Genomic DNA, 9,018 nt, shown 5'->3' with positions numbered 1-9,018 from the left:
AGCTCCTTATCAAGGACATATTCCTTGTCCTCATAACGAGTGACCATCCTGATGTTCCTAATCCAGTCATTGAATTTGGTACCATCAAAGATGACTCTCCCACACAGGTTCATAAGAGAGAAGGAGCCAGTAGGCTTTGAGCCAGAAGCAGTGTTGGAAGACATCTGAAAAGAAAGAAAGACAAAGTTTAGATTATATAAGATTCCTTAATACACCACCCAAATGAAACATTAAGGCTACGACCCAACACAATATTTTACAATTTGGAAGAGGGATGTCGTAATCCAACGTGTAAAATATTTGAAGGTAGGTAAATGACGATTTACCAATTTCCACCATGAAAAAAAATTGATTATTAAGTTTTAATTGGATTGAAATTCCTAGATTCTTTTGAGATTCATTGAACTTTTCAATGGCATGTTTAAATCTCGATTATGCCCTTCAAGTTTGTGACTGGGATAGCGATAATCACAAACAAGGTGTAAATAACCATGCAAATTAACTTGGTACACTTGATATCATTTATCACCTAATCGATCTTCCGGTTAACGACACACGGTGCACCGATCTATAACAAACACCAAGCTGCCCTTTGCCACCCTTACTACTCCATGTTAGTGTGCCAGTTAACCACACACGCTCCACTAACGACTTGGCAAGGTGCAAAGTGCAACTTCATGGATTAGCATCAAATTCACATTTTTTCTAAAGTAACTAAGATTGGGAATTTAATAAAAGTTTAGTTACTTTATAATTATCATTATACTTTTAATGAGAATTAGTGTCCTATCCTACCCGTTCGGCTAATGACCCTCCACCAGTCAAGGAAGCGGTGGGTGAGAGTGGAAACCATTAAACTGCCATTTTATAGGCAATAACCTTATACCCCCCTTATAGGTCGGCTTCGTGAATGAGGCCTACTAACGGTAAGACCGACTTGTCTTATACATATATATAATTATTAAACTTATAATATTATAATAGTATAAGGGTTGAATTTTAAACTTTTAAAATTCTAAGGTTTGGAATTTAAGTATTCATAAGTGTGACTTTACAAATTCCAAAACTTGAGGGCAAGTTTTGAAACTATTCAAAACCTTTCATTTCCATAACTTATGAGTTTAATGACTTTTAAAGAAAAGACTTTTGGTTTTCCATAACTTGAGGACAAGTTATGGAGTCCATTAAAACCATTTAGATCATTATTTTAATTAACAAAATAATAAAATAATACATACATGATCTAATTAAACTCATAAGAACAAGATAATTCATATCATCAATCTTAGAGAAATTAGCCTAATCATATATACTAATACAAGTCTTGAAATTATGACAATTATCTTTTAATTGGAGAAGCATGATCATTACCTTATGAAAAACTGATTTCATAGTTCAAAAAACAGTTTGGGGTAATGATCCTAATCCAATTTCTGGCCAAAACTCGAAAATATGCACACAGGAGCACCAACTCGGCGAGTACATGAACTGGACTCGTCGAGTTGGTCTATTTCTGAGTGGACTCGGCGAGTCACCCAGTGGACTAGGCGAGTTCACCAGTCAGAATGCAGAAATTTAATTTTTTCAACTTTGAAAACCAATAAACATCAAGTATAATAGAAAAAATATCCTAGTCTCTGATACCACTGATGGGTTTTGAGCATCCTAACAACCTTAAGGTGCACATATAACCCTAAATGCTTTGGATCTATGTTTTCTCTAATTATACATGCAATTTGATTTTCCAAAGCATTAACCTAACTAGCATGCAAAACATGGACTAGTTAGATGACATACCTTTTCTTGTAGCTTGATTCCTTGGACCTTTAAGAGCCTAGCACCCCAAAATGTGACACCACAAATGCTGCACACACCACCACCAACAATGGAGGACTTGAGAAAGGATTACTTGCACTCAAAATTCGGTTATGCTCTTCCAAAGATTACTAGTGGCCGATTTCATGTGCTAAAGGGGTTCTTATATAGTGTGGCAAGGATTAGGGTTACATCCATGTAAACCCTGATGTGCATGACCTTTCATCTTACTTAGGCTCCATGGGTTAAACCTCCATTGACTATCCATGGACTACCATGTTGGTTTAGCCAAACCTAAATAACCATAGGCCCACACTATAAGAATCATTGATTTACCAAATCAACCCCTTACATTTAATTAGTCTCTTTTGATCACTAAATTAATTCCAAATTAATTCGTGATCAATACTAATTAAATAATATGATTTCATATTAATATATTAGGACTTATAATATATTAATAAATCATAAATAACCTCTTCTCAAAAGTCCATCCTTACAAATGTTCTGGTGACATGCAACCGAAATTGACCATGCTACTCTCGGGTCAAGTAAATACCAATTATAGTTATGGACTTAGACACCTTATCCAACACTTCTGTCCCTTCCATCAAAGAGTTATGATATCTTAATGGATTAATAAGTTACGGTTTTAGCTTTTGGATCTTTTCTAGCCATGGAAAGTCATAAAGGTGGAAAGTTTATGACTTAATATGATGTTTTGAGTCTAGATCTAAGTTATAGACAAAAGGCCTTAATGGATAAAGTTCTTAATCGAGGAGTGGTGACAGGTCGCATACACTAGGCGTACTCAACAGCCTTGGACTTCGACTTTTGTTGACTTCTGTTGACTGTTGACTTTTGACCTAGTTTAATTTTGGGTCAAACTTGAGGGTTTTGGACTGTTGATTAAGGTTTTACCTAGTTGTTATGATTAGCGGATTTGCAGGATCAAGCACTGCATAAGGGAGCATATCGCAGTGTTTCAGAGTTCTTCAATTCAACTGAGTTTTCCTCACTATACTTGTGGGACGAAGGCACCAATGCCGACCCACTAGTTTTTGTATCCTGGTATATAGGATGTTGTTATGCTGTGATGATCTGTTAGATTTGTATCCTGGTATAGAAGATGTTGTTATGTTGTGAAGACCTGTTAGATATGCGTCCTGCTATATAGGATGTTGTTATGTTGTGATGATCGATTAGATATGTATCCTAGGCAGTGTTGTAAAACTCGCCGAGTTGGCCGATTACTCGGCCAAGTACTCCTTACTCAGCCCCTTACCGAGGCGAGTTACAGAATCCGAGTACTCCCCGATCGGCCCCTTACTGAAGCGATCAGTGTTGTAAAACTCGACCAACTCGGTGATTAATATGTATAATATACTTAATGATTTATAATTTAACACACACATGTGATTATTACTACACACACACACACACACACATATATATATATATATATATATATATATATATATATATATATATATATATATATATATATATATATATATATATATATATCTTAAATTTTCAGTAATTATTCACGAAAGTGAGATCGTTGTGTGTTATCAATTTTTGTGTATTATATGTATCTAATTTTGTTATATATTTCAATCAAATTATGGTTTTAACTTATAATTTTGACATATATAACTTCCCTAAAAATATTTCTACATGAATTACCGGATCTGAGTACTACCCGAGTACTTGCTACTTGGTAGTCGGCCGAACAGGTACCGAGTAACGAGTTCTACAACCATAATCCTGGTATATAGGATGTTGTTATGTTATGATGATCTGTATCCTGATATATAGGATGTTGTTATGTTATGATGATCTGTTAGATCTATATCCTGGTATATATAGGATGTTGATGTGCTGTAGTGATCTGCTAGATCTGTATATATATCCTTATTGTTGGATTAGATGTCTAAGCCCATAACTATTATTGGTGTGTACTCGACCCGAGAGTAGCATGGTCCATTTGGGTGGCATATCATCAGGAAAATTTGTTAGGATGGACTCTTGAGAGAAAGGTGATATATGATTTATTAATATATTATAAGTTATAATATATTAATATGAAATCATATGTTTTAATTAGTATTGATCAAGAATTAATTTGGAATTAATTTAGTGATCAAAAGAGACTAATTAAATCTATGGGGACTAATTATGATAATTAGTTATATTTATATGTGTTGGGCTTATGATCCATGTTGGACCAAGTTTATGTATGGATACATAAAGAGTTGGGCCACATGAACCATGGATCATAAACCCATGGGTATGGATTTGGGTTATACCCATGACCCTTGAAATCCAATATATAAGTACATGCTCTTAACCTAAAAAACGCCTACATGCTTGTTCTTGGAGTTCATGGGTGGTTTTTGGGTGCATGGAATTGTCTCTCAAGTTCCACCTTTGTCCATGATGTGTTGTGACTTCATTTGAGGCTTCCACACTATTGGGGCTAAGCTTTTAAAGGCCAAATTCATCAAGTTCTACAAACTATACAAATAGGTAAAACTTCTAACTAGTATTTTATGTAGTTTATATCATTTGTATGCTAGTTGTTGGCTTAAAACTTTGGAAACAATATTACATGTATAATTAGAAAAAACATAGATCCAAAGCTTTTAGGGTTGTATGTGCACCATAGGATGTTGTAGTATACAAAACCCAACACTTATATGATAGGATGTGGTAGTAGTGGTATGCTGGTTAGAGTGCTAGTGGATTTGTAATCATCTAGTGGAATGCCCTAGTGGTTGTATGTAGTAATGTAGGATAGCCTGCAAAATCTTGATTTAGGCTTTCTTGGCAGCTCCTTGTTTGTTTGTGGCTCTAGATTAGGATCATCTGTTCGGGTGGCTATCTAACATCTGGTTATTTATGGTTACGCACTTCATGGAGGTTAGCTGGTAGCAGGACAATATGTTGTGAGAGGACTAGTAGGCGGTAGTGAGATGTATGATTGATGTTTTGTCTGTATTATATGCCTACTTGATCCTTGATTATTTATATGTCGGCATATGGTGGTAGTGGGTTGAGGCGGTCCTGCTTTGTGTGGAAGCCATCAAACCCGGGAGAAAGCCATACATAAGTTGCGAGTCCGAAAGGCAAGCCAGACTTATGTTGTGGGCTCGGGATCAAGCCACACATAAGTTGTGGGCCCAAGAGGCAAATCGGACTTATGATGTGGGCTCGAGAATAATCCATACATGAGTTGTGGTCCGGTAGGCAAGTCAGACTCATGCTGAGGACTCAGGGGTAATCCAATCTATTAGCTGTGGACTCAGTACACATGTTATTAAATGTTTGTGTAGTGGTATTTTGGGGGAACTCACTAAGCTTTGGGCTTACCCGGTTGTTTATTTTTTTAGGTATCATTGGTTATCATGAGAAGGTTAAGGCATGACTGTACACATTCATTAGCAGCAATGAAGATTCCACGTTCTAATATTCCTCTGATTTTCAATAAATGTATGTTAGAATAAACGGTTTTCTTAATGGATTTATAATTGGGAAGTTTTACCTTAACAAAATGAAAATTGTTGGATGTGAAAATGGGACATTACAAATCTCTTATTTAACACTCTAGTTTTTCTATCCCAACGGTATCAGGTGTTACCCTCCCTTCTTGAGGTCAAGGGTTCAAGTCTCGTCATGGATATATATGGAATTAAGTAATAGTTTAGGAGTAGATTAGATTTTCCATTAAAAAAATATTCAAGTTTACTCACTAATTGAGTTGGTATAAAAAATTTCTAGTCAACTCTAATTTCCCAATCAAGTCTCAAAACTATCTTTGTTCTTTGCCATCTTCACTCTCATTTACCGTTACTTCCTTTTTCTCTTCCACTAGAGCAACAACAGTAGCTGTCAGAGCACCACCGACAGAGGAGGCAACAACAGTTGGAGCACCAGTAGCAAAATTTCTCGGACATGTAAGATACTCTTTCAATTTATCACTAAATGGGAAAGATTAATTTGTTGCAACAACAATGGACAAAATCATTCTTGTAACCATTGATGAACATGTGTGGAGCATCTACAATGGTTGGATAGTGGATAGCCAAAGCAAGAGAAGTGACCATGAAGACACCAAGAGCAAACTTTTCAATCACCCTTCTTGATGAGCTCAACAGGGGTGATGATTTCCACTTACCTTTGTTAATCTTGGTGATAATGTTGAGAACCTGGAAGAAAGAGGTCGGAGATGGATCGAGACCAGTGTTGTCGGGTGGAATAACCACATCCACCGAAGCCATGAGTCCAATACGCGCAGGAGCTCCGACCTTGTACTTGGAAACTTCTTCACTGTCTTCCTTCAAGTATTCCTTTGTGAAGATTAGGCCGACATTCTCAACAAGTAGATTGATTAGATTCAGGTAAGCCTTGTTTCTAGTTTTCTCGGAATGCATCCTTATTGAACACTTCATTATGGTATTCTTCCTTATCAACATAATAGAATCTCCGCAAAGACCATGACGAATGTTTTGCAGCTGATTGGAACCAACATTATTGGCGGCATAAACAAGGACTTGAGTGTAGTTTGACATAACCTCCAACAACCCTCTTTTCTTCTTTATTCTTCTTCTTCACAAACCCAGACACTCCATCAACCATCCTTCAATATTTCTTCTTCTCGTAAAAATTCTAACCCACCCCAACCTCCCCCCTTTATTCTTTTCGATTAACCCAAATTCAGAATCGAACCAATTGAATCCCAAATCTGGAATCGATTAAAAAGAGTCTCGATGGATCGCGATTTCAATCTCACAAGCTCCGCGTATGTGGATGTGTCTTGCTTGCACAACCAAAAATAGAGAGACTAATTAAAGAGATATTTTTCATTGTGTGTGCTCTCATGAAGTCTTTGTGTGTGTGTGTGTTTTAATCTACATGGGAGAAATCTGGGTTGGAAAGAGGGAGACGATGAGAGAGAGAGAGAGAGAGAGAGAGAGATAGAAAGGTAGGTGTGGAACCTCTTTACAATTTAGATGATGATCCAGATGTTCCAACTTCAATGACCGGTATTTCACCAACATGGTAACACTTATAAAATACCCAAAAAAGATACATCAATAACCATTTAAATCATTTTAAATGATCTTCTTTGAATGAAATTAGAATGGAAATAGTACTTCGCATAGAATTTGAAGCTTCTTGCTTCCATTTTTGCATCATGGAAAGAAATTCTAGAAATAACTCTTGTTCTTCGATTCGTTTTTAAGTTCAATTGATGCTACACGTTCGTCTAAGTTGTCTTTAAGTCCAGAAAGAAACTCACTTTGTAATACTTCAGAGTCCTTTCTTCACTGCTTTCATTTTGAGTAAAAAAATCAGAATCATCTTCTCTTGAAATCGAAATTCCTCCTACCTAATCATCAAGCTTGAAGATCATTCATGGGTTTAATTCTCAAGCTTCATTGGTGCAAATCAAACACTTCTTTTTCTACCCGCAAAGTGTTCGATAAAATGTCTACATGTGTTTTTCAAGTGTTGAAACCATTTTAGGACTCAAGAAGATGTATAGTCTCTTCCCAGTGTAGTTTTTCATTGTGCACTCCAACCTTTTGTTGGAGTGGTACATTTTACTTTTGCTTTCTGCTTCTCATTCTGAGCCTCCCCTTGAGGCTTTATAAGATTTGTTTGTGTTTATGGCGTTTCTCATACATATGCGAGTGGAACTCGGCCGTGTCCTTTTCGGGGGTTTCATTGTTGCCCGAACGGTGAAGTAGGCAGTAGGGAATTTCTTGTACGATTTCTCATATCAAGAGCTTGCATCTCACTACGGATGAGCGTAGAGCTGTGTTGCGAGAGGCTATTTCTTTTGACCATGGATTATTTATGTTAGTGGCAACAACATTGAAGGAGTCTGGTCAATGGATATGTGGGGATTGTATGAGCCTACACGCCCTAAGCCGCTCGTGTCGCCACTCAGATGGTCTTGTTAAATTTAATGGTGAGTTTGATGATATGAGCGGACATATTGTTGGTATTCAAAAGCCGCCACCCAATGAACCGGATGTCGACCTCAATGAGGGGTTGGTGTTGGATGCTCAACTCCTTGATCATGTGTTTAAGCTACCTATCACCACATTTAAAAACATCCCTCATAACTGTCGTATAGCTTTCTCTCAAGCTTTGAAAGCAGCCCTTTCTAAGGTAGTTGCTCATCCCAGATCCGTTGAAGCGTGGGGTACATTGTTAATTCTTCCTAGGTGTACTCTACAGGTGTTCAGGCCCAAGAATAGGCAAGAAAGTAGGTCTGGGAACACGAAGTCCTTGCAACAATGTAATATCCTAAGCACTTTAGCTACTTGGGGTACGGAAGACGGTATAGCCAAGCTTGTTAAAAAATTGGTTGACAATGCAAGGCTGGAGCAACAAGGCAAAATAGAAGAGTACATTAATGAGGATAAAACACGGGGCGACACCAACGTCAGGCAATATATTCGTAAGGTTGCATATGGGCATTTCACAGTAGTAGTGAAATTATATATTATGTTCCTCAGGGGTTGCTCCTTATGGGGATGATAACACGAAGGCATTGGAGTATAAGTATCCACACAAGCCACCACCATCCATGCCAAGTACCATATGTTCACTACCTTCCCTTGTAGTGGATATTGACAATCTCCTTGGGGGCATTAAATCATTATCTAAATGAACCTCATGTGTGGGTTGAGAGCTCAACACATTTTATATGCTCTTTGTGGAGAAGGTTCAGCTATAGCCAACGACCTCCTACGTGCTATTACATATGTGATTAATCTATGGCTAGGGGGAAGATGCCCTTCGAGTTTGGCAGAATTTGTTGCCTCTGCTCTTCTTATACTGCTCTTAAAACCTGAAAATGGAATAAGACCTATTGCAGTAGGCACTATATGGAGACGTTTGGTCTCCATGCTGGCTATGAAAGGTGTTGGTAAAGAAATGGACAAGTATCTCAATGATTTTCAGTTCGGGGTCGAGGTGTCGGGTGGCGCTGAAGCCGTATTACGTGATGGGTTTTGAGCATAGTGCCCTAAGTGTTGCACCTCTAATGGAGTCACAAACACTCAATGCAAAGGATGAGGTAGGAGAGAAGAGAATTTCGACCATTCTAGGGTTTCTTAATCATGGGGACGAAATCCTTAAGGCTAGAGGGTTTATATAGTTGAGGCTATTACGGTTTTCAGATGG

The 9,018-nt window shown here is 37.6% G+C and overlaps 1 pseudogene; it reads right to left on the bottom strand.

Moving 5' to 3' along the window:
* Positions 1-5,629: 5,629 nt before the first annotated feature.
* LOC145164170 (large ribosomal subunit protein uL10z-like) lies at positions 5,630-7,423 on the bottom strand (annotated as a pseudogene).
* Between the last annotated feature and the right edge of the window lie 1,595 nt (positions 7,424-9,018).

The sequence above is a fragment of the Lactuca virosa genome, chromosome 3 (assembly GCF_052849685.1).
Source record: "Lactuca virosa cultivar CGN04683 chromosome 3, Lactuca_virosa_CGN04683_v6, whole genome shotgun sequence".
In the NCBI taxonomy this organism is placed as follows: Eukaryota; Viridiplantae; Streptophyta; class Magnoliopsida; order Asterales; family Asteraceae; genus Lactuca; species Lactuca virosa.
This window is presented reverse-complemented; position numbering and strand designations above follow the sequence as displayed.